Source organism: Pygocentrus nattereri, chromosome 3, assembly GCF_015220715.1.
Source record: "Pygocentrus nattereri isolate fPygNat1 chromosome 3, fPygNat1.pri, whole genome shotgun sequence".
Classification (NCBI taxonomy): Eukaryota; Metazoa; Chordata; class Actinopteri; order Characiformes; family Serrasalmidae; genus Pygocentrus; species Pygocentrus nattereri.
The window spans coordinates 46,549,669-46,577,309 of NC_051213.1; the positions used below are offsets into that span (position 1 = coordinate 46,549,669).

Here is a 27,641-nt window from a genome sequence, read left to right on the forward strand (position 1 = left end):
TTGTTTTTTTTGTTTGTTTGTTTGTTTGTTTGTTTTTGCGTAGAAGACCTGAATGTCCCACTTCTTTTCTGTCCCAGTATTGATTTTAATGTAATGAATGTCTATTCTAATCACAATGTACAGCTATATAATCTCTAGACCTGAACGATTTGAGGAAAATATCTAATTGCGATTTTTCTGCCGATTTAAATTTCGATTATTTTCTATAAATTAAGGTTCAGACCTGTTTTTTTTTTCTTGCCAAGATGATCATCCACTTTCTTCTGTCTTAAGGCTTGACCCCATCACAGTACATGGAGGTTTGGTTGGATCTGATTGGTCCCTCGTTAACACAAATAGCTAATCAGCCAATCACACGACTGCAACTCACTGCATTTAGGCATGTAGAGGTTGTCAAGACAACTTGCTGAAGTGCAGACCGAGCATCAGAACGGGGAAGAAAGGGGATTTAAGGGGCTTTGAACGTGGCGTGGTTGTTGGTGCCAGACGGGCTGGTCTGAGTATTTCAGAAACTGCTGATCTGCTGGGATTTTCACACACAACCATCTCTAGGGTTCACAGAGAACGGTCCGAAAAAGAGGAAATATCCAGTGGGCGGTCAGTTGTGTGGACGAAAATGCCTTGTTGATGTGAGAGGTCAGAGGAGAACGGGCAGACTGGTTCCAGATGATAGAAAGGCAGCAGGAACTCAAATAACCAACCAGAATCTCTGAGGAACGTTTCCAACATCTTGTTGAAAGTGTGGGACAAAGAATTAAGGCAGTTCTGAAGGCAAAAGGGGGTCCAACCTTTTACTACCTAATAAAGTGGCCGGTGAGTGTAGTTTGATAATGCATACAACCTTTTTGAAAAGGGTTCCATATAGCATCAAAAAGGGTTCTCCTACTGTTACGATGTCAAGCTTGTTACAGAAGAAAGGACTTTTTGATGCTATATAGAATCACCTACACCACGTTCTCCAACCATTTCACCAGACAAAGAACCCTTCACCCGATGACGAACCCTGATCAGATTGATGGAAAATGCACATGAATGTGCTATAGGCGGTTCTATGTGGAACCTTTTCAAAAACCTTCTATGTAGCACCCTGAAGGGTTCTTCTGTTGTAACAAGCTTAATGTCATAACCTTAAAAAGGTTCCATATAGAACTTTCTGCAGCACATAGTTCATCAGTCTGAAGTACCATTTCCCCAGGCAAAGAACCCTTTAATCATGCACAGGGCTTTTGAGCGTTCATGGTTCTGTATAGAAGCTTTTCTTTACTGAAGAACCATCGTTTTTAAGAGAGGAGATCACTGAGACGCTTCAAGCTTCAGTGTGAAGAGAGCAGAATAGCCTGTTTACCAGGATTTAATGCGGAATATGAAATAAACGTCATTGTATTCTCAGGTTTTTGTTAGTATTATTTTAAGTGGAGCGTGACTGGATCTTTTTCTCTCAGTCTCTTTAGCTGATCAGATGTCTGAAAAAGTAAATATAGTGAGTCGTAAGAATTTATTGAACTATTGTGAGATGATGTTTTTGGCATATCGCCCAGCTCTAAAGATGAAAACGTCAGACACCAAGCTGGTCTGAATGAATGTGATGTTGGGAGGACGTGTGGACCTGATTGAGGATCATATGTGGTAGAGTGTGTGTGTGTGTGTCTGGAGTGTGTGTGTGTGTGTGTGTGTGTGTGTGTGTGTGTGTGTGTGTGTGTGTGTGTGTGTGTGTGTGCGCGTGTCTGGTAGAGAGAGTGTGTGTGTGTGTGTTTGGTAGCGTGTGTGTGTCTGATAGAGAGTGTGTGTGTGTTTTGTAGCATGTGTGGCAGTGTGTGTGTGTGTGTGTGTGTTTTGTAGCGTGTGTGGCAGTGTGTGTTTTGTAGCGTGTGTGGCAGTGTGTGTGTGTGTGTGTGTGGTAGCGTGTGTGTGGTTGTGTGTGTGCCGGATAGAGAGAATGTGTGTGGCAGTGTGTGTGTGTGTTTGTGTTGTAGCGTGTGTGGCTGTGTGGTTGTGTGTGTGTGTGTTGTAGCGTGTGTGGCTGTGTGGTTGTGTGTGTGTGTGTGTGTGTGTGTGTGGTAGCGTGTGTGTGGTTGTGTGTGTGCCGGATAGAGAGAATGTGTGTGGCAGTGTGTGTGTGTGTGTGTGTGTGTATGTGTTTTGTAGCATGTGTGGCTGTGTGGTTGTGTGGTTGTGTGGTTGTGTGTGTGTGTGTGTGTGTGTGTGTGTGTGTTTTGTAGCATGTGTGGTTATGTGTGTGTGTGTGTGTGTGTGTGTGGTTGTGTGTGTGTGTGGCAGTGTGTGTGTGTGTGTGTGTGTGTGTGTGTGTTTTGTAGCATGTGTGGTTATGTGTGTGTGTGTGTGTGTGTGTGTGTGTGTGTGTGTGTGTGGTTGTGTGTGTGTGTGTGGCAGTGTGTGTGTGTGTGTGTGTGTTGTAGCGTGTGTGGCTGTGTGGTTGTGTGTGTGTGTGTGTGTGTGTGTGTGTGGCAGTGTGTGTGTGTGTGTGTGTGTGTGTGTTGTAGCGTGTGTGGCTGTGTGGTTGTGTGTGTGTGTGTGTGTGTGTGTGTGTGTGTGTGGTTGTGTGTGTGTGTGTGGCAGTGTGTGTGTGTGTGTGTGTTGTAGCGTGTGTGGCTGTGTGGTTGTGTGTGTGTGGCAGTGTGTGTGTGTGTGTGTGTGTGTGTGTGTTGTAGCGTGTGTGGCTGTGTGGTTGTGTGTGTGTGTGTGTGTGTGTGTGTGTGTGTGTGTGTGGCAGTGTGTGTGTGTGTGTGTGTGTGTGTTTTGTAGCATGTGTGGTTATGTGTGTGTGTGTGTGTGTGTGTGTGTGTGTGTGTGTGTGGTTGTGTGTGTGTGTGTGGCAGTGTGTGTGTGTGTGTGTGTGTGTGTGTGTTGTAGCGTGTGTGGCTGTGTGGTTGTGTGTGTGTGTGTGTGTGTGTGTGTGTGTGGCAGTGTGTGTGGTGTGAACTGTAGCCGCGCTGATTGTACGAGTCATCAGTGCTGATGCTGATGCCGTCTGTTTTGATGCTGCGCGTCCGAGCGCTGATGCTGGTTGCCATGGTGCGGCCGCTGCGCTGCTGTGTGTGCGGTGAGTTAGTGAGTGCGGTTACATCATCAGTGTCTTGCGTAATGTAGTAGGCTTTATTTGCTCCAGCTGAAGAGGGTAATCTCTCCCTGGAGGAGAGAGAGAGAGAGAATGGGGAGAGGAGAAGAAGAAGTGAGTGATGAGAGAGATAGTAAAGGAGGAGAGAAAGAAAAGAGCAAGATGGAAAGAGAAAAAGATTGGAGGGGAAGAAAGGGTAAGAGGGAGATCAGAAGAGAAAACACCTAGAATAGAAAGATATAAAAGAGAGAGGAGACGAATGGAGAAAGGAAAGAGAACAGAAAGAAGAGCGGAGAGAAAAGAGGAAAACAGAGAGGGAAGGCCAAGGCAGAGAGAGAGAGAAGAGAATGATTAGAGAGAGAAAGTGATAAAGAGGATAAAAAATGGAGGGGGGTAGAAAGGGAAAACAAAGAGGAGTGGAGAAACAAACATGAATAAAAAGAGAAGGAGGAGAATGAGAGAGAGAGAGAGAGAGAATATCAGAGAAAGGAAATCTGGAGGGGAAAAACAGAAAAGAGTGAGAATAATGAGAAAGAGGGAGAGGATGGAGAGAAAGCAGGAGATAGGGGTGTGAGAAAGAAAGGATAGAAGGTGAGAGAAAAGAAAGATTGGAGAGAGAAAAACTTAGAGAGGAAAAAAAGAGTGAAAATAAAGAAAGAGAGAGAGGATGGTGAGAAAGCACAGGGAGAGAGAGAGAAAGGGAGGGAGAGAGAGAGAAAGAGGGGGCCTGAGGTGGCTGATATGAGGCCAAGATGGACAGAATGCATGAAGGAGAGGAAAACTCCTCCAAGCTTTCTGCCTGGTTAACTCGATCTGTTCTCCTGTTAATTAGTCTGCTGAGGGGGTCCGGGGGGTGGGGTGGGGAGGGGGGGGGTGCATTTGTTGCACACACACTCGTTCAACAGGGGATAAAAGTGATTATTTGGACTGTCTGGAGTTCCACTGAACCGATACACTGAGATCAGGTGGGCGGAAACACACACACACTCACGCACGCGCACACACACACTCACGCACACGCGCACACACACACATTCACGCACGCGCACACACACACTCTTATGCACATACACACACTCACGCACACTCGCTCACACACACACACACACACACACACACACACACACATGTACAAGGATGTGTGCTGTAATCCAGGCCCCCTATGGTGTGAGTGAGGTGAGTGTTATGTAATAAAGATCAGCAGGACTTAATCAGCTTTAGCAGACACATTTAACCAGCTCACACAGAGAGAGAGAGACAGAAAGACAAGGCGAGAGAGAGAGAGTTACAGACAGACAGAGAGAGAGAGAGAGAGCGTTACAGAGAGACAGAGAGAGAGAGAGAGAGCGTTACAGAGAGACAGAGAGAGAGAGAGAGAGCGTTACACAGAGAGAGAGAGAGAGCGTTACAGAGAGACAGAGAGAGAGAGAGAGTGTGACAGAGAGAGAGAGAGAGAGCGTTACAGAGAGAGAGAGAGCGTTACAGAGAGAGAGAGCGTTACAGAGAGAGAGAGCGTTACAGAGAGAGAGAGAGAGAGCGTTACAGAGAGACAGAGAGAGAGAGAGAGAGTGTTACAGAGAGACAGAGAGAGAGAGAGAGCGTTACAGAGAGACAGAGAGAGAGAGAGAGCGTTACAGAGAGACAGAGAGAGAGAGAGAGAGCGTTACAGAGAGACAGAGAGAGAGAGAGAGCGTTACAGAGAGAGAGAGCGTTACAGAGAGAGAGAGAGAGAGCGTTACAGAGAGACAGAGAGAGAGAGAGAGTGTTACAGAGAGAGAGAGAGAGAGCGTTACAGAGAGACAGAGAGAGAGAGAGAGAGAGCGTTACAGAGAGACAGAGAGAGAGAGAGCGTTACAGAGAGACAGAGAGAGAGCGTTACAGAGAGACAGAGAGAGAGAGAGCGTTACTGAGAGACAGAGAGAGAGAGAGCGTTACAGACAGAGAGAGAGAGAGCGTTACAGACAGAGAGAGAGAGAGAGAGAGCGTTACAGAGAGACAGAGAGAGAGAGAGCGTTACAGACAGAGAGAGAGAGAGCGTTACAGACAGAGAGAGAAAGAGAGTTACAGAGAGAGAGAGAGAGCGTTACAGAGAAACAGAGAGAGAGAGAGAGAGAGCGTTACAGAGAGACAGAGAGAGAGAGAGAGCGTTACAGAGAGACAGAGAGAGAGAGAGAGAGAGAGAGAGAGAGAGAGAGAGCGTTACAGAGAGACAGAGAGAGAGAGAGAGAGAGCGTTACAGAGAGACAGAGAGAGAGAGAGAGAGCGTTACAGAGAGACAGAGAGAGAGCGTTACAGAGAGACAGAGAGAGAGAGAGCGTTACAGAGAGACAGAGAGAGAGAGAGAGCGTTACAGAGAGACAGAGAGAGAGAGAGAGCGTTACAGAGAGAGAGAGCGTTACAGAGAGAGAGAGAGAGAGCGTTACAGACAGACAGAGAAAGAGAGTTACAGAGAGAGAGAGAGAGCGTTACAGACAGACAGAGAGAGAGAGAGCGTTACAGACAGAGAGAGAGAGAGAGCGTTACAGACAGACAGAGAAAGAGAGAGAGCGTTACAGACAGACAGAGAAAGAGAGTTACAGAGAGAGAGAGAGAGCGTTACAGACAGAGAGAGAGAGAGAGAGCGTTACAGACAGAGAGAGAGCGTTACAGACAGAGAGAGAGAGAGCGTTACAGACAGACAGAGAAAGAGAGTTACAGAGAGAGAGAGAGAGAGCGTTACAGAGAGAGAGAGAGCGTTACAGACAGACAGAGAAAGAGAGTTACAGAGAGAGAGAGAGAGAGCGTTACAGACAGAGAGAGAGAGAGAGAGCGTTACAGACAGAGAGAGAGAGAGAGAGCGTTACAGACAGAGAGAGAGCGTTACAGACAGAGAGAGAGAGAGAGCGTTACAGACAGAGAGAGAGTGTTACAGACAGACAGAGAAAGAGAGTTACAGAGAGAGAGAGAGAGCGTTACAGACAGAGAGAGAGAGAGAGCGTTACAGACAGACAGAGAAAGAGAGTTACAGAGAGAGAGAGAGAGCGTTACAGACAGAGAGAGAGAGAGCGTTACAGACAGAGAGAGAGAGAGAGAGAGCGTTACAGACAGACAGAGAAAGAGAGTTACAGAGAGAGAGAGAGAGAGAGCGTTACAGAGAGAGAGAGAGCGTTACAGACAGACAGAGAGAGAGAGAGAGCGTTACAGACAGACAGAGAAAGAGAGAGAGCGTTACAGACAGACAGAGAAAGAGAGTTACAGAGAGAGAGAGAGAGCGTTACAGACAGAGAGAGAGAGAGAGAGCGTTACAGACAGAGAGAGAGAGAGAGAGAGAGAGCGTTACAGACAGAGAGAGAGCGTTACAGACAGAGAGAGAGAGAGAGTGTTACAGACAGACAGAGAAAGAGAGTTACAGAGAGAGAGAGAGCGTTACAGACAGAGAGAGAGAGAGAGCGTTACAGACAGACAGAGAAAGAGAGTTACAGAGAGAGAGAGAGAGCGTTACAGACAGAGAAAGAGAGAGAGCGTTACAGACAGACAGAGAAAGAGAGAGAGCGTTACAGACAGACAGAGAGAGAGCGTTACAGACAGAGAGAGAGAGAGCGTTACAGACAGAGAGAGAGAGAGAGAGAGCGTTACAGACAGACAGAGAAAGAGAGTTACAGAGAGAGAGAGAGAGCGTTACAGACAGAGAGAGAGAGAGCGTTACAGACAGAGAGAGAGAGAGAGAGAGCGTTACAGACAGACAGAGAAAGAGAGTTACAGAGAGAGAGAGAGCGTTACAGACAGACAGAGAGAGAGAGAGCGTTACAGACAGACAGAGAAAGAGAGTTACAGAGAGAGAGAGAGAGAGCGTTACAGACAGACAGAGAGAGAGAGAGAGCGTTACAGACAGACAGAGAAAGAGAGAGAGCGTTACAGACAGACAGAGAAAGAGAGTTACAGAGAGAGAGAGAGAGCGTTACAGACAGAGAGAGAGAGAGAGAGCGTTACAGACAGAGAGAGAGAGAGAGAGAGCGTTACAGACAGAGAGAGAGCGTTACAGACAGAGAGAGAGAGAGAGTGTTACAGACAGACAGAGAAAGAGAGTTACAGAGAGAGAGAGAGAGCGTTACAGACAGAGAGAGAGAGAGAGCGTTACAGACAGACAGAGAAAGAGAGTTACAGAGAGAGAGAGAGAGCGTTACAGACAGAGAAAGAGAGAGAGCGTTACAGACAGACAGAGAAAGAGAGAGAGCGTTACAGACAGACAGAGAGAGAGAGAGAGAGCGTTACAGACAGAGAGAGAGAGAGCGTTACAGACAGAGAGAGAGAGAGCGTTACAGACAGACAGAGAAAGAGAGTTACAGAGAGAGAGAGAGAGAGCGTTACAGACAGACAGAGAAAGAGAGTTACAGAGAGAGAGAGAGAGAGAGAGAGAGTTACAGACAGTGAGAGAGAGAGAGAGCGTTACAGACAGTGAGAGAGAGAGAGAGCGTTACAGACAGACAGAGAAAGAGAGAGAGCGTTACAGACAAAGAGAGTTACAGACAGACAGAGAGAGTTACAGACAGACAGAGAGAGAGTTACAGAGAGAGAGTGAGAGTTACAGACAGACAGAGAGAGAGTTACAGAGAGAGAGAGAGAGTGAGAGTTACAGACAGACAGAGAGAGAGTTACAGACAGTGTTAGAGTGAGATAGAGAAAGTTAGAGAGAGACAGGGAGAGAGAGTTGGAGAGAGAGAGAGAGGGAGAGAGAGAGGGAGAGAGAGTTAGAGAGAGGGAGAGAGAGTTAGAGAGAGAGAGAGACAGAGAGAGAGAGAGAGAGACAGTTAGAGAGGGAGAGACAGGGAGAGAGAGAGAGAGACAGGGAGAGAGAGAGTTAGAGAGAGAGAGGGACAGGGAGAGAGAGAGTTAGAGAGAGAGAGGGAGAGACAGTTAGAGAGAGAGAGAGAGAGAGACAGTTAGAGGGAGAGAGAGTTAGAGAGAGAGAGAGAGGGAGAGAGAGAGTTAGAGAGAGAGACAGGGAGAGAGAGTTAGAGAGAGAGCAGAGTATCTCAGTCACCTGCTCTTCCTTTACCATCACCACTGTAATCACCGGTCAGGTTAGTCTGCCTGTCTCATGAAGCAGCTCTATCAGTCGTAGCCCCCTGACTGCAGTAAGGCTGGACCAGTTGACAACATCAGCATCTAAATTTATCGGCTTATCTACTCCTGACCTTCCTCCTCTCTTGCCTGTTAGGGCATCATATGCCTTCAAAGAGGTGATCTGAAGCTGATGCCGGATAATCACCAGCTGCTTGGTCGAGTTTTCCCGTTCCACCTTAAACGATGCAGCAGTCTGTGGCGCTTCAGGTGTCAGAACTGCTGGACTATTTAAGGTGGAACGGGAAAGTTAGCTATGTAGCTGCCAGGTCATCACTATTTTTTATGCCTGTTATGAAGAAAAAGACCATATTACACTGGACCATCACTAAACTATCGTAATACGGTGCTTATTGTTCTTTTTAGCAGAGGAAATTCCCACATTTGTGGGTTTTTTTTGGTTTCTTGTTCAGTCGTTCTGCCGGTTTTTCTTTTTTCTCATATCACTCTGTTTGGAGGACCATGTAGTCCGAACACTTCGCCCCACCCCCTATCTCAACAACACTCAGGACACCCCACCCCCAGACGTGAACACCAAAAACAGGGCTAATGGCTCAGTGGCAGGGGCGAGGGGTGAAATGGGACTGGGCCCAACTCTGTCAGACGGCTGACCTTGAGTGGTCAGAACTTTGGCCCTGACTGGTCCAGGAGCTGTTTATGGTAGTTAGCTGGCTAAGCAAGATATCCTTGTTTGTGAGACATGTGTGTGTGTGTGTGGGTGGGTGGGGGTGTGTGTGTGTGTGTGTGTGTGGGTGGGTGGGGGTGTGTGTGTGTGTGTGTGTGTGTGTGTGGTGACAGGCTGTGTCACTGCATGGGCTCCCAGCTAAGCTCATGTTTACCAGTGGACACACACACACGCTGAGTTCCATCCTTTATGTCTCCCACCACTTTTTTCCTATACGAACACACACACACACACACACACACAATCTTGCCCTGGGCGATGGTGGTTGACATCTCTCTCTCTCTCTCTCTCTCTCTCTCTCTCTCTCTCTCTCTCTCTCTCTCTCTCTTTACTCATTGGAATGGTTAACAGATGTAAGCAGTGTTTTTCCCCCTTATCTAAAATTAGAGTGGTGAAAGAATGGCAGGAAGAGAGGGAGTAGGAGCAAAGGAGCGAGAGAGAGAGGGAGAGAGGGGATTGATGGAGGTGAAGGAAGGAGGGGTGAGGAACAGGGTGATGGAGATAAAGGAGGAGTGTGTATTTTTGGATGGTCACACACGTCACACAGACGCAAGTCAGCCTGCCGTAGACAAACAGAGACGGAGGTGACAAAAACATGCCGCTTTCAGAGGACGTGTGTGTGTGTGTGTGTGTTTGTGTGTGTTGGGACCCTAATAAGCAAATGAATGCTCATAAAAGTAGGAAGGAAACACATTTTTACTGCACAGTAGTGATAACAACTTGTTTTTTTCCATGTGAAATTATGTATGTGTGTGTGTGTGTGTGTGTGTGTGTGTGTGTGTGTGTGTGTGTGTGTGTGTGTGTGTGTGTGTGTGTCACCTGTAGCAGGTCCAGTTTTTTGAAGTAAATGGACACTGGAGAATTAAAGGCAGACTAATAAAGGTCTAATAAAAGCCAGCCAGGGCTGTGACGATACACATATACACATTTTTATACAATAAATACAGTTTAATACAGTCTGTGTGTTTTACTGTACAGAGCTCTAATTCAGTTCTACACAGATTTAGTTCAGGTTAAATAAATTCTCCAGTTCAGTTTCATTGCAGCTCTTTTACTGCCCTGTTGTGGCTCCACAGCAGAATCAGATTAGTAGGTAGTAATAAAATAATCCACAGTAATTTACAGTAAAATAAAGCTCTGCTGATCCTTCAACACCGTTTAACAGTAAAAGGTCTTAAACGCTGGAGTTAATGTAGAACTGCTGATTCCCCCTTTAACCCTGAAGATCAGCGCAGACTGCTGGTCACTATAGCAACACAGACAACAGTCTCGCCCAGCTAGCAACTAAAGAAACAGCAAAGAGAGAGATTTAAGACTAACATCGATAATTTGGAGAGTGGACTTCTTTGTGTTTATAATCTCACCAGCTGGTTTTCTTTCTGGTTGATTCTGCAACGAGAAACTAACACTAAAAAGTCGCAAGGCTGAAGTTTCTCGTTCTCCAGCTTCTCGTTCAAATTGTCCTGTTCCACCTTAAATGGTGCCTGAGGCGTCAGAATGTAATTGCTGCACCATTTAAGGTGGAGCTGGAAATTGTAAACAAGAAGCTGGTGAGTGAGACGCCACTTCAGCCTGAGAGACGGTTTAGAAGAAGCTGTTCTACTTTTGAGGGAAAGTTTCCTGCCGGAGATGTGAGAAAAGCGGCTAAAGTTAAAGTTTAAGGCAGAGCAAAGTAAGCCCGTGTTTTCGTTTGTGTCATGTTTTTTAGGATGTACTACATTTACATTACATTTACATTTTTACGGCATTTGGCTGACGCTCATATCCAGAGCGACTTACCATTTGAGCATTTTATACAGGAAGGCCAAGGTGGTGTTAGGAGTCTTGCCCAAGGACTCTTATTGGTATAGTGTAGGGTGTTTGCCCAGGTGGGGGATTGAACCCCAGTCTACAGGGTAGAAGGCAGAGATGTTACCCACTACACTAACCAACCACTAGTACTAGTTAATTAGCACATACTTGGACATATTTAAGTACGTGCTGATGGTCTGATGGATGCATTTGGCCCAGATTTGATCATTGACAGTGTTTTTCCTCTGAGTGATGGTAAATGAGGGTAAGCTTTTGGAGAGGCAGCTCTACACGACAATCTCATAGGTATGATATTTGTATGAAAAGATGCGTGTCGTCATGCCAGCGGGGGAAACGCCTGTAATTAGTCGAGTGAGTTCATATTGCATGCGAAGGTTGGCAGACATCTGAGGATGAATTGAATTGTGTTGCATTTTTGATAGATTTAGTGGACAAGGTGTCGTCACTCGTCCACATGTAGGCTTAGTTTGTTGCGCAAATAATCTGGTGTGTGTGACGATGGTGGGAAATACCTGAACACCTGAAAACGTGTGTATCGTCACACCCTCCCTGTAGTGATCCCTCAGGCCTCACAACAGGCGGTTTGCGTACAGACAAAGCCAACAGTAAGATACAGCACATCAAACAGAGAGTCTGTATGGTGAAGTCTGAGAAAAACAGGTGAGTGTCTGTTGGGTGGATGTGAGAGCGTGAACTGTTTGAATCAGGTGCCTGAGTTTGCTCTGAAAATGGTAATCCTGTCAGGAATGCAGCAGCGCTCTCAACCTAAGGCATGTGTGTGTATCAGTGTATATTTGTGTGTGTGTGTGTGTGTGTGTGTGTGTGTGTATGACTGCGCCAGCAGTGGACCCAGAACAGAGGTTCCAGTCACTCCTGGGTGATGTCATGGTGGTTTTAGTGCAGCAGCATAGGCTAAACACATGCGTGCGCGCACACACACACACACACACACACACACACACACACACACACACACACACACACAGTCTTGTGTGTACTCGTGGGGAGAATTTAACTCATACATTGTTGTATAATAAACAAATATACGGGTTAAATATACAGGCTGTAAAACAGCGGCGACTAAAGCCCGATACACACACACTGTGTCTATGCAAGGCACAAAGTCATGTTTTTCATTTCGGTGCCCATGTTAACTGGTCAGCGCTTCCACACAGGCTGTGCAGACGAAGCGGCCGAGCATCCCAGACGCCACAGTGAAGCTATTTAGAAAAAAGCGCCGTTTTTTTCCCCCATGTGCGTCACGCAGCAAAATACACTGAAATAAACCATGAAAATCCGTGAAAATTAAATAGAAAACTGTAAACAAACTTCGCAGTTGTGGGCTGGAGGTTAGGGAACCAGCCTTGCGACCGGAAGGTCGCCGGTTCGATCCCATGAACTTGACAGTCTGAGGTGCCCTTGAGCAAGACATCTAATCCCCAACTGCTCCCCAGGCGCTGCAGATAGGGCTGCCTACCACTCCGGGCAAGTGTGCTCACTGCCCCCTAGTGTGTGTCTTCACTAGTGTGTATGTGGGGTTTCGCTGCACGGATGGGTTAGATTGCAGAGGTGAAATTTCCCCGTTGTGGGACTAATAAGGGTCACTTTATCTAATCTGAAAACATTTCCCCCAGTTTAATTCATGAAGAGATACTAGTTGAACAGTTTGTGCTTCGCACAGATTTCCCAGCTGGTCTACCAGGCTTGAAACTTTCGCCAGAATGTCGCCGAGGATAAACAAACATACCGCGCACGTTTCTAAAGGATTTGTTGAGCAGGGTGGCTGATGTGACCAGTCAGTATGGGTGGCTCCCAAGGTGCTTTGATTTTTGTTTAAAGGACAAGTTGGCTCTACTTTACATACGGTTTGCAACCCCTGAGCTAAACTTAACGTGGTCCCTGCACTCATTTGCATAACGTACTGAACTTTTTTGTTGCGTGACGAGGCAGATTTCGGCACACTGCAAACCTTCATGCACTGTGTGATGATGTGGCAGAGCTCTACGTTGAAATGAATAGGGTGCAGCGAGGCGAGGCTGCAAGTGGGCGCATTCCGAACTACTGACCAAAACCTGGTCTGACTATGGCTCATATTCGCAGCCGTTGACGGGCTTCCAGAAAGCCGTAGAGATGTTTCTACTTACTGCACTGGTCAATCAAAGCGTGATTGATTCCACTTCCAGTTCATAATTATGTTGGTAGTTAATCCCATAAACTCCCAGGCTTATTAGATACTAAAGCTCATTACTCAGTCACAGCAGGGACTTCAATGAAAACTGGCTGAGATATTCTTAGGTTAAAGACGTGTGTAGGTGTGTGCGGTGGGCCCCGACAGTTTAAGAGGTTAATCTAACTTGTAAGGCTTTCAGTTCAGCTTCTGTCCCGCATGGCTGGTTCTACCTAGAAACCGCCGGGGGAAAAAAAAAATTTTTCTGTTTTGAGATTTTAACACTTCTTTGTCCAATCAAAACTTAATAAAAGTGCTTTTATGGTGATGATAGAGTTTAAAAATGAGCGTAAAGATGGAATTGGATAAAAATAAAGCTAAATATTACAGACTTGTAGCTCCCAATAGGGCTGTGTTTGTGCAGAAGTCTGTACTCCTCCCTGCAAGGCATCAGTTCAGCCGAGAACTCACAGATACCTGTTGCTGGCTCACGCTCCGATCCTCTCTTTCATCTCTCTTTCTCTCTCTCTCCTCTCTTTTCCTCCTCCTCTCTCGCTCCTACCTGTTCTATTTGGAGCCCGGCTCTCGGGCTGAAAGGATTAATTGTCGTTTATGTTTTATTTTTTTGTTCTGTTCATTTCTAGGAGTTTATTTTTAGGCCTGAAGTGTCTGGTTGCTAAGAGACGGTGTCCAAGAGAGAGAGAGAGAGAGAGAGAGAGAGAGAGAGAGAGAGAGAAATGTTTGCGTTGTGAAGGCTGAATTACAAACACGCTCACGCACTGAGTCAGCGTTGGCACACACACACGCTCTCTCGGGCTCTGTGTGTGTGTGTGTGTGTGTGTGTGACTTGTTTTTCTGGATTGTAATTTGTCACGTTGCCGTGCTCTAACTGCGTCGTCGCCGTTTGCTCTCGACGTAAAAGTTTTCAGCAGGTTGCGCGAGGCTTTAAACGTGGAGAAAAAGTGACAAACATCTCAGTGCAGATGCTGTGAGTCAGTACGACTCCCACAGACCATCACACGTGCACACGCGCACACACACACACACACACACAAACAAACACACACACAGGAAGCCGTGTTGTTGTGGTGGTGCAGAAGACTTGCTAACTTCCTGCACCGCATTGGTGACACATTCCAGGAAACACCGAGACAAGCTCGCACAATCATGTTATATGCATGCATGCACATGCTTTACTGTAAGCCGTGCATTTACACACATTCAGACAGCTGAGGGCTGATGGGTGCGATCCTCCAGGCGCTGATTCTTCAGTTCGCACAATACCGGCTCTGAGACTTTAAAGTTTGGCAAAAACTATAATTTACACATTTGCTCCCTTTTACATCAACCGTAGCCCATCATGTCTCGTGTGATGGGAGGTGAAGTTTGCTTCTTTAGTTTTGCACTGAAGCTGTGAGGCTAATGTAGCTCACAAGTAATGGAATACCATCAAACGCTAGTCAGGGATCATAACTGAACCCTAATCCACTGGAATGATCTGTTCTAAGCTGTAGTGACTCCACACGCCCCGCCTCGCTTACTGTTGCGTTATAAAGCATTCGGTTATGAAAAGGTACAGATACAAACTTTTCACCTGGAAAAACTTCTTTAAGTTAAGTGATACTTTATTAGTCCCACAAACGGGGGAATTCCGCCTCCGCATTTAGCCCATCCGTGAAGTGAAACACCACATACACACTAGTGAATACACACACACTAGGGGGCAGTGAGCACACTTGCCCGGAGCGGTGGGCAGCCCTATCCACGGCGCCCGGGGAGCAATTGGGGGTTAGGTGTCTTGCTCAAGGAGACCTCAGTCGTGCTGTCGGCCCTGGGGATTGAACCGGCGACCTTCCGGTCACAGGGCTGGTCCACGACTGCCCCCTAAGGTTTCAGGTTCACAATCAGACCTTAAAACCACTGCTGTAACTTTCTTCGGCGGAGTAGTTATGCAGCTGCATTAGCCTTGTAGTTGTAGCTCCAGGATAAAAACTAAGGACACAAACTTCAGACACCAGACGTGTTTTGGCTGATCGGCTCCAGCGAGACTCAACACGGTGAGCGGTAAACTTTGAAGCACCCACTTCGTAGCTGTTGTGTTGACAACAGCAGTTCAGGAGGGCGTTTTAGAGCAGAATGAACCTGCACACAAGCACGGCTTCTGAACAAGGTCAGGCAGGGTGAAGAGGGCACTAGGAGAGTAAAGAGAGAGATGAGTCTGCCAGCACACTCCAGAGAGAGAGAGAGAGGTGTTTCAGTCTTTAGGGAGTGTGTGAGTAAGTGATGCGAAGATGGATGGATGGATGAATGGAGGAATAATGAGGCGAAGGAGGAGTGCATGAGGTGAAAGTAAATACACCCAGAGCGGTAGGACTGCCTCTGCGCAGTTGAACAATATTTTTCACCTACAAGAGGAGTGTGTGAGTGTGTGAGTGTGTGTGTGTGAGGGTGTGTGAACTGTAGGTAGGACTGCCTCTGCGCAGTTGAACAATATTTTTCACCTACAAGAGGAGTGTGTGTGTGTATGAGTGTGTGTGTGTGTGTGTGTGTGTGTGTGTGTGTGTGTGTGGTGTGAGGGTGTGTGAACTGTAGGTAGGACTGCCTCTGCGCAGTTGAACAATATTTTTCACCTACAAGAGGAGTGTGTGTGTGTGTGTATGAGTGTGTGTGTGTGTGTGTGTGTGTGTGTGTGTGAACTGTAGGTAGGACTGCCTCTGCGCAGTTGAACAATATTTTTCACCTACAAGAGGAGTGTGTGTGTGTGTATGAGTGGGGGTGGGGGGGGGTGGGTGGGTGTGTGTGTGTGTGTGGGTGGGGGTGGTGTGAGGGTGTGTGAACTGTAGGTAGGACTGCCTCTGCGCAGTTGAACAATATTTTTCACCTACAAGAGGAGTGTGTGTGTGTGTGTGTGTGTGTGTGTGTGTGTGTGTGTGTGTGTGTGTGTGTGTGTGTGTGTGTGTGTGGTGTGAGGGTGTGTGAACTGTAGGTAGGACTGCCTCTGCGCAGTTGAACAATATTTTTCACCTACAAGAGGAGTGTGTGTGTGTGTATGAGTGTGTGTGTGTGTGTGTGTGTGTGTGTGTGTGTGTGTGTGTGTGTGGTGTGAGGGTGTGTGAACTGTAGGTAGGACTGCCTCTGCGCAGTTGAACAATATTTTTCACCTACAAGAGGAGTGTGTGTGTGTGTGTATGAGTGTGTGTGTGTGTGTGTGTGTGTGGTGAGGGTGTGTGAACTGTAACCGAAAGGATAAAGCCTTTCCTTGCTGATTCCTGTGGTCAGGTTTAGGGTTGGGCTTTTCCAAAAATTCTCTCAGTCAAAAAATCTGGAAAGTTTGACCCCTGTGTGATGCTGGGTTATGTGCAACTCTTTAAAATGATGCGATTTATTATGTCCACTCATTTCTTGGCCTTTGCTTTTCTGTGATCATATAAAATAACCCATTTTCAGTGCCTTCACACTGCTCACCTCCCCCCCCCCCAATGGATAGGCTGCTGACTGGCTACAGCTGCTAAGGTAGAACTCTACACTGAACACATGAGATATTTTAAACATTTGGTGTTTTTACATAAAATGTTATGGCTGTATTGAAAAGGTACTGTGGTGGCTCCACCAGACCACCGAGTAACAAACACATCAACACCACACAAGGGTTAACATATTGGGCAAAAAAAAAAAAAGCTTGTGCCGTAACTTCTACACAGTAACTACGCCAGTAAATTAAATTCAGCAAATAAATCGTAATTGTACATTACAATGTACAGAAGTGTCTTCTCCATACAGGATGTTTTGACTTATTTTCGCTTATAAAATGGACAAAACGTGGAATTTGACCAGATGCGGCCAAACGTTTGTGAAGAATTACAAAATGCCAGATGTTTCAGTCTTTATTGTGTCCGCTCTTCACCTTTATTCCAGCTTCCATTCTTTTCAGGAGACTCACTTTCAGTTTCTCAGAGAATCTGCAGACATCGCCTCCAAAGTTCAGTCTTAGAAGTTACATTTTCTGAAGTAATCAAACCCATTCAGTGGTGCTGAGGTCTGGACTCTGGGGTGGTCAGTCCATCGTTCAGCTTCTCCGTTTGACGTGTCCGTCTCCTTTTCTCAGTGAAGTTCTTCTTGATCAGCTACACGTCCTTTCAGACCCACAGCGCTGAGTGGTCTCCTCACAGTGGAAGGATGGACAGAAACACCTGTGGATGTTTTCAGATCTGGAGCAGCTTGATCTTCTCCCCTCTCTCAGAGATCAAAGCTTTAAGTGCTGTTTATCTGATCAGGGCAGTTTTGGTGTCTACCAGGTCTTCCAGGTGTTTGTTAGGAGGCCCAATTTCTCTGTAGCTTTTAATTCATTTTTTGAGCTTCAGGTTTGGAAACTCCTGTTTTCCTTCAACTTTTTCCTCCCGTATGTAGGTGGAATATCTTATATCTGATCTCCTAATTAAGACAAATGAATAACTTGTACTTATTAATGAAGGGTGGTTTCATTTCCAGCGTCCTGTCTGTATATGGCACACATTATTACTAATATAGTGCTGTGCATGATAGATGGCAGCTGTGCAGTGCTTTAAAGCCTCTCTCTCTCTCTCTCTCTCTCTCTCTCTCTCGCTCTCTCTCTCTCTCTCTCTCTCTCTCTCTCTCTCTCTCTCTCTCTCTCTCTCTCTCTCTCTCGTCCTTGCCTTTAGGAGTTCCTGGAAAGGCAAATTTGTTTTGTTGGAGAAGTGCAGGAGTGTGAGAAAGTTATGAAGGTGTGAAAGCAAATCCTTCACCTCCGTCTCTCCTCCACCTCCGCTCATCCCTCTATCTCTTTGTCCTCTCTATCTTTCTCTTTGCTCTTTGTCAAAAAATGAGTGTGTGTGTCTGTGTGTGTGTGCACATCTATTTTTGGACACCCAAGGCCATCTCACCGCTCTCTCTCTCTCTCTCTCTCTCTCTCTCTCTCTCTCTCTCTCTCTCTCTCTCACAGCTCTCTCTCTCTCTCTCTCTCTCTCTCTCTCTCTCTCTCGCACTCACTGCCTTCCCGCATTCTCAGAGGTTAAAAGGACGTTCTGTGATTTTTTTTTTTTTTTTATAACGTGGTTTCCTTGTCCACTAGGGCGGCACGATGTGGAGAAAATAGCACGACTGTGATTATGTTGGTATATATTACAGTTGCGAGATGTCCTGCAGTATAATAGAAACATGCTGGTGAGTCAGGAATGTGAGGTCGACTTGTTGGACATCATGAATACAGAGTTGGGTGGTATTTAATGTTACTCAAAAAAATGACCGCACTATGTGCTTCTTTTGTCTGCATGTCCGTGAGTGCGTTTACATGCCCTCAGTAATCTGATCAGAATCTTTCTGCAGTTATCTGATTATTCAAATGGTCGTGTAAACAGCGCATTCCCGATTTCTCAGATTGCAGTAACATCTAGATCTCTGCTTTAGAAATCCGATGAAGTAACTCGATTTCTGAGTGCACGTGAACTCTTACTCTGATTCCTTTCAGATTTCTCAGCCTGCGCATGCGCTAAAACCGACCGTGTTAATATGAATAAAGCGAGCAGCGCGTTGGCACGAGGCTCAGCAAAACACTTTTGGAGTGATGCTGGAACTACATGCTTCACAAAATGAAGGATTTAAACATCCTTCATCTCCTAGAGTGACATCCCATTCTTAATCCATAGGGTTTAATATGATGTCGGCCCACCCTTTGTAGCTATAACAGCTTCAACTCTTCTGGGAAGGCTTTCCACAAGGGTTAGGAGTGTTTATGGGAATTTCTGACCGTTCTTCCAGAAGCACATTTGTGAGGTCAGACACTGATGTTGGACGAGAAGGCCTGGCTCACAGTCTCCACTCTAATTCATCCCAAAGGTGTTCTATCGGGTTGAGTGCAGGCCAGTCAAGTTCTTCCACACCAAACTGGCTCATCCATGTCTGTACGGACCTTGGAACTAAGGGGCCGAGCCCAAATCCTGAAAAACAACCCCACACCATGATCCCCCCTCCACCAAACTTTACACTTGGCACAATGCAGTCAGACAAGTACCGTCTCCTGGCAACCGCCAAACGCAGTTCAATAATTGCACTTTGCACTGCGCTTGGTGATGTAAGGCTTCGCTGCAGCTGCTCAGCCATGGAAACCCATTCCATGAAGCTCTCTACGCTGTTCTTGAGCTGATCTGAAGGCCACATGACGTTTGGAGGTCTGTAGTGATTGACTCTGCAGAAAGTTGGTGACCTCTGTGCACTATGCCCCTCAGCATCCGCTGACCGCTCTGTGATTTTTCGTGGTCGACCACTTCGTGGCTGAGTTGCTGTCGTTCCCAATCGCTTCCACTTTGTTTTAATCCCACTGACAGTGGACTGTGGAATATTTAGTAGTGAGGAAATTTCACGACTGGACTTGTTGCACAGGTGGCGTCCGATCACGGTACCACGCTGGAATTCACTGAGCTCCTGAGAGCGACCCATTCTTTCACTAATGTCTGTAGAAGCAGTCTGCAGGACTAGGGGCTCAGCTTTATACACCTGTGGCCATGGAAGTGATTGGATGGGTGAGTGAATACTTTTGGCAATAGTGTGTGTGTGTGTGTGTGTGTGTGTGTGTGTGTGTGTGTGTGTGTGTGTACATATGTATAAATTTTTACCCATTAATGCTAATGGTTGTGAACAGTTGGTTTAGATGCCTTGGGAATTTTGGACGTTACTGTATGTCCAGAAAACTTACCATCTTAATATTAGATTGCGTTAATGTTGTAATGCGGCACAAAGGAGCATCTGACTCTCTTCACTCTTTCTGTTTCTATTTTTCTACACCCTGTTCTCTCTCTCTCTCTCCCCCTCTCTCTCTCTCTCTCCCTCTGTTGAATCTTTAATGTGGTTGTGGTTGGACTGTGGTCACTCAGAGGTTCTGATTTTTCATCCACTCATTTTTCACCTCTCCTCCTTTTTTCTCACAGTCATCACATGACCTTCCTTCTCACCCCTGCTGTGCTGTCTGTGTGCAGGGTGCACAGAGTGAAACAGTTGGTCAGTGTCTGTGTGTGTGTGTGTGTGTGTGTGTGTGTGTGTGTGTGTGTGTGTGTGTCTGTGTGCGAATCCTTCCTTCAGTGTTCGGTGTCCTTCAGAATTCCTTCAGTGCTGTCTGATGGGAATTGCTATAGCTAAAGGGGAATTCAATCATTTTTTTAAAAATCCTGCATAATTCACCTGTTAAGCTGTGAGCAGAGTCATTCAGAGCGGTTTGGGGTGAAACGCTCTGTTCTAGATAAACCTGCACAGTCAGAACTGTTCAAAGTGGTGGTGATGGAGTTGGATAGACGTCCACCTCTAAAAGCTCCCTCACAGAAAGACATTACATGAAACAGTTATAAATACTTCTTCATGACAATTTTCACGATACACAGTGTCACAAAATTTACAAAAGCGCCCTCAAAAACTGTGAATGCAATGATTGTTATTCAGTGTTGGGCCCAGTGTGTTGCACCGGTTAAGTGATACTTTTTTAATCCCACAAACGGGGAAATTCCACCTCCGCATTTAATCCATCCGTGAAATGAAACACCACACACACACTAGGGGGCAGTGAGGACACTTGCCAGGAGCGGTGGGCAGCCCTATCCACGGCGCCCGGCGAGCAGTTGGGGGTTAGGTGTCTTGCTCAAGGACGCCTCAGTCACAGACTGTCAGCACTGGGGATCGAACCGGCGACCTTCTGGTCACAGGGCCAGTTGCCTAACCTCCAGCCCACGACTGCCCCCAACAGGACTGATTTTGCTGTCTTTATCATGAAACGTGAATTTGTCAGTGATTAACAAGTGATAATATACACAGTATGTTCAGAAAAGCATATTGTATTGTACTGTGGCGTAATTTATCATGAGATTGGTGTATATTGTCATATTACTCAACCATGCCTCATTACACCGCTTTGAATGTGTGAATCTTAATACTTGTATTATGCAAAAGTTTTGAAAAATTGGTGGATTTCCCCTTTGATAAATAACCAACCATCCAACACGCATATAATAAATAGAAAATAAATAAAGTATGTTACAAAGTTTCAAGTGTAAATGTGTAGCGTTCATATGTATAACAGTATGTGAAAGGAAGTAATAATTTCTAGTGAGGAAAATGCATATTCATATATTCATGTATTATAAATACTAACTAGGGTTGCATTGATACCGATACCGTATCGGAATTGGCGCAGATGCTACCACTTAAATGCAGTATCAGTACCGACATACATGATATGCTCTTAGCACAATCTGTAACGGCGGTTTTTGGTGTTAATAACATGATAACAGCAGATTCTTTCTGTAATCACTCGTCTGCCGCTGTGTGGTCGCTTAAAGTCTGAGTTACTGAGAGAGCCGAAGGAACCGCCGGACTCTCAGTGTAATGAGCCTTTAGCCTTGATTGGCCTTTAGCCTAGCAGCCTGCTCGCCAGGCCCCTGCGTTCACTAGCCCTGCCTGTGGTGCACCTCCGTCGGTCAGCACGTTTGAGACAAGCGACTTGAGAAATTTGCGTGTGAAATTCTTTCAGCTTTGTTTTTGAGCCAGAGAAGCTGCTGTGTGCTGATCTGTGAAACACCACAGGTTTATCTGTATAGTGTTCAGTTCTGCCCTTGTGCAGTAAAGATCTTTTACATTGACTTAAGTTTTCTTAATCATCTAATAAATACAATCCAACAGGTAAAAGCCATCTAGCCAACCTGAGTGTGCTTGTGATACAGAGCGTAGATTTTAAAGTGTAGCTGCATAAATATCAGGGCTTCTATGTGAGTTTAGGTGAGAGAGAGTTAGTATCAGTACTCCGTATCGGTCAGTACCAAAGGCTCAGGTGTCAGTGTCGGTATCGGAAGGGAAAAAGTGATATCGGTGCATCTCTAGTACCAACTGTTGTTACCAAAGCAGAAAGTTGACATGTTTATAGCTAAACTTGTAATAGAGATCATAGACAACAACACTGCAGTGATAACAAGAATCATAATGATTGCGGCAGTAATAGCAATACAGACCCCAACCCCCCCCCCCCCCCCCCCCCCCCCCCCCCCCACCCCCCCACCCCGAGCTGACCTATGTTCCTGAGTGCCGAGAGGAGATAATGAGCGAGTGATAAAGTTGTCCTTTATCACTTTAGAGCTGCAGTTCAATCGCTCTTCTGTGCTGCCTCACAACAAACTCTCTAGTGTCATCAGTTTCATTTTTGCAGATCTACAACCCCCTCCTCCTCCCCTCCCCCTTTGCCCCCCCCCCCAATCTCCCTCGCTCAGTGATGTTTCCCGCCAGAACAAAGCTGTAGTATGCTCGATAGTACGCTCCGGATTCTTCAGATACCTTCGGTGTGAAAAGTTCAGATGCGGACAGCCAGCATACTCAGATTTACATACTAGGAAGAAAAGCCAGGGAGAGAGAGGGAGGGAGAGAGAGGGAGAGAGAGGGAGAGAGAGGGAGAGAGAGGAGCAATTTGACCTGGATGACAACAGACTACCAGAGGAGCTATGATCTCATCCCTGTCTTTCACTCTTTCACCCCTCCTCCATTGTTTCCCTCTCTTTTTCTCCCACTCCCTCCTCAGGCCCCTCTCCTCCAGCTATGCCCCCCATCCCCCCCCCCCCCCCCTTATCGTCATCCACCGCTCGCTCTTGCCTCTTTTCCTTGTAAATAGATAACTCTTCTTTCTTTTTAAGCTCCTACTTTTGATACACCTAGATCACAAAGTATTTTCTGACCACTTACACCTTAAAAATCCAGGTTTATTACACACAAAGTCTTATTATTCAGTAACTACAGGGGCTTCAGTGCAAGATAACGGAGCTTTTCTTAGGTTATAGAAGTGTGTAGTTAAACTTTGGGCCCATGGCTTGTTAAGAGGTTAATTGTCATATAAACAATGGCGGTTAACAATAAAATGGTCTTTTCTTGTTTTGTTCATTGTCAGTCCGTGAAGCTTCATGATGGCTCCTGTCATCCTGTTGAAGATGAAGCTGAAAGCTCTGGGCGCGACTGGCGTTCGTTGGCAGTCGTGATTGTTTACCTCTGGATGAGCCGCATGAAGCAGCGTGACGCGTTGTTCTTTTGCGCATGCGGGTCGGTTTAGGAGCCGATCTGTTCAGATCGATGTCGCATACGGATCACATGAGAAAGATAAAGGGAACAGCTAAACAAACAAAAATAATCGGATGTGGTGAGAAACTCCGATTCGGTCCACCAAGTCCACCATCAGTTTGAGGATGTGCTAAAGCGGATTCAGTTTCGTGAAGGAACGTAAAGAACTTCATTCACTTACAGTTGATGATGTCATCTTTCATTTGGCCAAAGAAGGGCAATAATTAACGTTGTAAGAAAGAACAGACTTGAGAATATCGTTCACACTTTCCCGTCTGAGAGTTTGTAGCCGGCTTGTCCGAAGCCATTTTGCGTGAGGCCGTTTGAGACAGGCTTGAGACGTTTTTGCTCGTGTTTTTCCTGAGACCTGGAGTTGTTTTGTCTGGTGTCTGAAACCTGGCGCTCTGGTCTGAGGACGTCCTGAGATGTCCAGTGTAAAATCTAGACATCTTTTTTTTGTGGAGGCCTGACGCACCATCACTTTTAACCACAGCAGCCGTGTTTCTTGAATAGGGTTTCTTAACCTGGGGGTCCCAGTGTGGTCCCGGGGTGTTGCAAGAGCAGTTCTACAAGACATCGAGCTCACCAAACACAGAGAAAATTGTAAAGTTTTTACAAGTGCATACAAGCTCTGCTGAATGGCTCCACCTACAGGCCATGGAAGACGGGCTAAAGTCGATTATGAAGTAGTTTTGCAGGACCAGTGGTGAAGTGCTGTCTTAGGAAAGCGCGCTCAGTAAGACTATTTGATTATTCTTAAGTGTTATATTTAACGTATATAAATGGGAGGGGTGGGGGCTGGGTGCTGGGGGACTTGCCAGGGGTGCTGGCAGGGGGCAGGGTGGGTTGTCAAAGTAGGGGTATTTTTTAACCGTTCCAGAAAAATGGATGTGATGATTTTCTTGGAAAATCCTGGATCTTAAAAAGATGCATTTCAGTTTTCCCCCCCAAATCTTTTAGCACTGGGCTGCATGCAGTACATGTGGTGTTAATGTAGGATTCCACATCGGCCAGCATGATGAAAAGTTCAGTTATGTTTGTGTGTGGGAGCCGGAATGTCTTGCTGTGATTTACCTGGTTTAATGTGATTTAAACCAGCGGTAAGCAGCTTTTTACCTTCCCTAGGACTGTTACTGTGGTCACTTGCTTATCCATCACCGGGCACAGGCCTAATATGGCCCAAATGTGGTATATCGTAGAAAGTCTGGTTCCATTGACTTACATTAAAAGTATGCTTTTTGCTTCTCCTGTGAAGCTACCGTTTTGGAGATGTAGATGTACAATAGACATTTTCTAAACCCAATTTTAATCTCAACTTAATCTCAATTACCAAAAACAAATAGTTTTGCTCGGTCAGTTTTTAAAAAAAAATGAAACATGAGGTTTTTGTGAAAAGTATGTTGCAAAGTCAGGAGCGTTCTGTTGGTTCTGTAGGTGAGTCTCATTTTCCTCTGGTTTTCAAACAAAGTTTCACTCGAAAGTGTACGAAAACACACACACACACACACACACACACACACACACACACACACACACTCTAGTGTCCCAGGGCAGAGATTACTGCTCTTATCCCAGAGATACTCACCAAGGCAGGCAGGGCCCTGAATTATTGATGAGGTGTGTGTGTGTGTGTGTGTGTGTGTGTGAGTGTGTGAGTGTGAGAGTGAGTGCTGTGTGTGTCCTCCTCTGTGGTGAGGATCCAGTATCTCCCTCTGGGGGGCTGAAAGACAGAGAGAGAACGAGAAAGAGAGACAGAGAGAAGGGCTGGAGGTCATAGAGGTTAAGTGTGTGTGGGGGGGGAGATGAGGTCATACACACTCTCACCCACAACACAACCCTTTGGTAGAGCATTGAAACAACACACACACACACACACACACTTTCATACGGTTACCTGCACCATTTTTCACAGAACCCTGTGAAAAAGAAAATAATTATGTTTGAAAACTTGCTTTATTGTTGAGAAATATTCAGGATAAATCTTGAGGAGGGCTGAGTAAATGAGGCTGCCCCTTCAGATGAGCTACTGAGCTAACACTAGAGACAAACCTTAAACTCCAGCACCGCTGCTGTGTCTGATCCACTCAGACCAGCGCAACACACACTAACACACCACCGCACCACCAGTGTTACTGCAGTGCTGAGAATGATCCGCCACCCAAACAGTACCTGCTCTGTGAGGGTCCATGGGGGTCCTGACCACTGAAGAACAGGGTAACAGAGTATCAGAGAAACAGATGGACTACAGTCTGTAACTGTAGAACTACAGAGTGCAGCTATACAGTAAGTGGAGCTGATAAACTGGACAGTGAGCGTAGAAACGAGGAGGCGGTCGTGATGTTATGTGATTTAATCGGGAGCGTCTTTGTTAACGCCCACGTGCGGCCAGCTGAGTAGGGGCAGCAGTAGAGGGCAGCACCCAGAAGTCTCACATTATCGTGAAACGGCTCTTTTGGGAAACTGGCATTCAAAAATATTTCGGCTTGAGAAAATGAAACGGTGTAACTGAACATGTTACCTCGGGTAAGTAGGCATGGGTGGACGTACCTCATTTCGTTTCACGGTGAAGCTGTGGGTCTGAGTGGTACAGAAGCCGTTGTAAACCGATATGTGCGTAGATGCTTCAGGATTTTGTCTAACTAGTAATATGATCAATAAGCCACACATATTCAGAGGGTTTGTCCTTGAGCTTTGAGTCTCAGCTGCGTTGTGTGTGTGTGTGTGTGTGTGTGTGTGTGTGTGTGTGTGCGCCACCCGTGTAATGGAGAAACATGGGATGAGACATCGTGCCTCCAGAAGATTTTCAGTATCATTAGTTCAAACAAGCGCTACCGAAGGCCGTCAGTGTGTGTGTGTGTGTGTGTGTGTGTGTGTGTGTGTGTGTGTGTGTGTGTGTGTGTGTGTGACAGTCCTGTAAGTGTATCTGTTATTGCCACAGGGGCGTGCGCGTTGGTGTGTGACTCTAAAGGCTCCTGTTCATTGTTCCTCAGGGAGTTTGACAGACATTGAATTTGGCTCAGACTTCTTAGTGGAGATCCTTTTCACGTGTGTGTGTGAGACGTGAAACCAGATCTGTCTGTCAGAATCTCTGGAGCACGGCACATTTGACTTCTTAAAGGGCCGATCAGCAAGTTTGTGTTCTGGCAGCTTTTCGGCATCATTCAGTCTTGCCCAGTATCTTTAATGACGGTAAAAAAGATTCGTCCAACTTGAAAATCATTCGTTTCACTTGTAAATCGTTACGGAACAATGCGGCGAAGTGTAAATGGTTTAATTGACCTTAAAGTTTCTGATGTCATTTTACAAGCGGTCACTATGAACCTCCTCCAGATGTACGGACATCAACGCCGCGGTCAAACTCATCCCATACTGGATTGAGCGCGTCAGGTGTCGCTGCACTCGCGGCTCCTTCAGTGCGATTTCGGAGATCATCCAGTGTTGAGGGCCCAACGACGAACGCTCTGAGCTGCCGGAGCTTCACTGCCCGTGAAAATCACTTCACACAGCTATGCTGGATTCACTCTTATTGAAGTGGAGAATGAGGGGTCCCATCTCCTCGCAGACTGAAGGGAGCCGCCTCCCGCTGACGGTCAGAAACTCTATGACCCCCTCTTACAATTGGATTGCGATTGGTTCCTCGGCGCCTCAATGTATGGCAGATGTATCTTTTTGAGTCACCCTGTTTGTCTAATGTAGAGGATAGTCAGAACATTTGTAGGAGAACATGGCTGATGTATCACTTGGTTGATAGTATCGGCCAATTTTGATGACCTGCAGCTTTATTTTATCAGGATAAAATATCAGAGATACTGACTGACCGGAAAACCACATTTTAGACCAGAATCTTATCTCAAAGCTGTTGGAAAATACCACGTTACGAAAAAAAAAAAACCCTTTAATCTTTCACTCTCATGCTGCTCACATGGACCACCGAGTGTACTGATGAAGTAAGAACCCGTTTTTTGTGTAAACGTGGGCTGACAACTTATGTTCTTAACTAGAACCAGGCTGGTCAGCTCGGTATCAGGCTAAAAGAGCCAACAACCTAAACAGCTCCGTCATTAATATCACAGGCTTGAATTCTTAGATATGATTAACTGTAAAACTGCAGTATAAAAGTCTAAAAAATGTCACTTGAATGTTTAACATGATTCGAATGTTCATGTTTCAGTCAGAAGTCGCGTCAAACCCAGGCTGAATCCCAAACGGCTCCGCACTCCCTAAACAGTGTTCTAGCTATGAAAGTTTAGAAATTCTAGCCTCTCCGGCCAAACAGTGCATCATTTATCGAGTCCAAAACGACAGTTTCTTAGCTGTATTTTCCTCTGTTGGGCTGCAGGATCCAGTATTTGCGTCCCTATGTAGGGAGCAGGGAGTCATTTGAGATTCAGCCCCGCCGTGAGAAGATGACGTCGCTGGGCCGGTGGCTAAATAAGACTCGCGGTGGTAATTTGGTGACCAATAAGTACTTATAAAGCGAAGGTGCTGTTATCACATGTTCATTGTTTAACAAAAAGTTTTTAAAAAAATCACGAAATGACCGCAACACACAGCGATGGGCGACCGAACGTTCTCATTTAGCAGTCCATGGTTGCTTAGCAACGATACCATTTCTTGGCGGAGTACTTGTTGATGCCGATTGTTATTGATAATAACTTCATTTATTTTCTGGAAGCGTGTGTATTTAATCATATTCCACGTTGGCT

At 46.1% G+C, this 27,641-nt stretch overlaps 1 protein-coding gene across 1 annotated transcript in view; it reads left to right on the forward strand.

Moving 5' to 3' along the window:
* Positions 1-27,641, forward strand: part of erfl3 (Ets2 repressor factor like 3) — a 92,894-nt gene that overhangs the window by 38,307 nt on the left and 26,946 nt on the right. The window lies entirely within an intron of this gene.